Genomic DNA, 2987 nt, shown 5'->3' with positions numbered 1-2987 from the left:
TGATCGTACGGGATGAACATAGTTCGTACGGGACAATCAGGTCAGTTATCTCCTCGTAAGAACAATGGAATGAATAGGAACTGAAGAAAAATTTGTTTTTTCTAAGTTCTGATCGTCCAGGATGAAATATTTTCATCCCAGGACGAAGAGAACCGACTATGGCAGTTTCTGGCAATGTTCTGCAGTTTTCGGAACCGACCTTTGATATAACTGTTCGTACCGGACAAAATATTTCATCCCTAACCTATTTTGTCCCAAGAAGAAATTAGTTCGTACTGATGCACAAATGGTTCGTACGGGAAAATTTTTTTACACAGTTCATCTGTACTAACTTAGGCTCATACGGGACGATCCAGTGCGCAGAAAAACATGATTTTAGCAATTTTTTGGATGGTTTTTCAAGTCCTTTCTATATAAGAAGTCCTAGAAAGTATTACAAGTACCTTTGGAGTTGTTTTCTGTTGAGAGGGATCATTGATTGTGAGAGTTTGGGAGAGATTGTAAGAGTGAAGAGTGAGAGATCAAGTGAGGGGTTGATGAGGGATTCACAAGGTTACTTGAATAAGAAGATTAATTTGTTTTTGTCCATCTCCTCTGAAGGCTCTCAAGTGAAGTTCAACAACATCGGTCCGGTTCTCTGCCGACACTTAGAGAGTGTAAAAGGACGATAAAATGTTTCTTTGACAGTCATTGTGTCTTCGTTCTTTTGGAGAAAACAAGAAGAGAGAACTTGAAAGGGAGAGAGGAAAAGGTGGAGTTTGAGAGGGAGAAGATCCTTGGAGGGGATTTCAAGGGAGTGTGGATGGGATATTCACATGGTTGCTCTGGCGAACTTGCACTTCAGTACCATCGAATTCAATGGTCATCTTGAGGGAAGTTTTGGCGAGAAGAAGATCTCTTTGGTGTCAAAGAACCCGGCTACTCCGCCGCACCGGGGCAGGTGAAAGTGTTTTTATACAGGCTTCTCCGCCTTGCGTTGGGGGAAAAAGGAGAGTCACTTTGTGGTATTAGTGCAATACTTGGAGAGTGCCTCCGGGGAGTGGACGTACTATAAATCGGGTGTGTTCTTTATTACTTTTCTTCCGCATTTTATTTCATTACAAGTTGTTTACTCTGGTTGAAAAGTTTATTTTTTAAACCTTAAATTTAACTTGCATAAATAATTAAAAAGGTTTTCTAAAAAACCAATAGTATAAGTATAATTTTTAAATTACCAATTCACTCCCCCCTCTTGGTTAGCCTTGAGACATTAACTTAGGTTTAACAACCCATTCACTAGACTCAACAAGTGGTATCAGAGCTTTGTTTCAAAATCATAAGTTTAGACTACTTTTTAAAAAATGATTATGGCTAATTTTAGAAACCATAAAAAGTTAGAAGGATATTTGATTGTTAGACCATCTTTATTTGAAAATATTTTTTTTAAATTTTTAGAAAATTCGAATGTCTACTTTCTTGCAATCAATAGATTATCGAATGTGGCATATGATTCAAAGTGGTTATTTTATACCGTCACATATTATAGATTGAATCAAAACTGAGACCCCTTTTTCTGAATGGAGTAGAGTAGAACAAATTTATGCTGAATTAAATGTTAAATGTATAAATTGTTTGTTCTGTGTTTTAAATTCGAAAGATTATATGAGAATCTCTACATGTACTACCGGCAAGGAAATTTTGGATAGTTTATGTATTATATATGAAGGTACTAATGAAGTAAAGCAATCTAAGTTGAATTTTTTGATGCATGACTATGAACTCTTTAGCATGAAATTTTATGAGACGATCTTAGACATGTATACTAGATTTATTCAAATTGTAACATCATTGCATGCTTTAGGTAAAAAATTTTCAAACTTTGAAATAGTCAATAAAATTCTACGTTGTTTACTTGACAAGTTTGATGCCAAAGTTGTTGTTATTTACGAATAGAAAAATATGAATGAATATTCTATTGATAATTTGATTGGCTCACTCATTGCCTACGAGCAATATTTGGGTCAAAGACTTTTGGATGCAGGTGAAATAATAATGCTAAAGTGGAAGACATGGAGAAAAGTGGCTTAGTTGGTGAGGAAAGCAATGACTTAACAAGCAAATTGAAAAGTCCACTAAAGCACAAGCATAAGCATCAACAAAAGTGGAATAAAAGAAAAAATGATAAGAATGTTCAGATTTTTTCAAATATTATTTGCTTTCAAATATTATTTGCTTTGGATGTAGAAAATCTGGACATCTGAAAAGACAGTGCCCTAATTTGAGAACTCTTCCTGCTAAAAAAAAGGGCAAAGCTAAGCAAATTATAAAATGGGAAAATAATGAAAAGTAAAAAATCTCTTGGGCAGATCTAGCTTCTGAATCATCAGACCATGAGTAAATGATGTTTAAACCCTTTGTTTATCTGTGTTTTGTGTGCATATTTTTTATTTGTTGTATTTTTATTTTTGTTTATTTTATGTGTTTTTCTATCTTTATTTTTTAGTGTTTTAGTATGATTTTGAAATATTTTCACATCTGATTCCATGTTTTAGATCGATCGTGCAAATTTTTCTAAGTATTCTATTCGTACTTGACGAAAATATTTTTGTACTGTACTGTTTGAAATGTTCGTTAGCCTATATGAAAATCTCTAAAATTTTTTATCTTACAAATGATATACTTTGAACTGCAAAATAAAATTGAATTTATTAGAAAATTTAATTTTTTTAAATTTAAGTTGTGTTTATAACTTGATATTATTAAGATTGTCAATTTCAAGTCTATTATTTAGACTACATTAATTTTAATATTATTATTGCAATTGTGATGTTTTCTTATTTTGTATTTCACTTATCAATTAATATTTATGCACTTAGAAATATTTGAAATTTTAGATTATTGATTTTGGAAAGAATTCAATTACTCTTGAAAATTGTACAAATGTACAAAAAATCAAAAGAAATGCGTAATGATTCGCAATGTGAAAAACAGGCACAAAATAAGCCCAA

Source organism: Dendrobium catenatum, unplaced genomic scaffold, assembly GCF_001605985.2.
Source record: "Dendrobium catenatum unplaced genomic scaffold, ASM160598v2 fragScaff_scaffold_594, whole genome shotgun sequence".
Taxonomy (NCBI): Eukaryota; Viridiplantae; Streptophyta; class Magnoliopsida; order Asparagales; family Orchidaceae; genus Dendrobium; species Dendrobium catenatum.
This window is presented reverse-complemented; position numbering follows the sequence as displayed.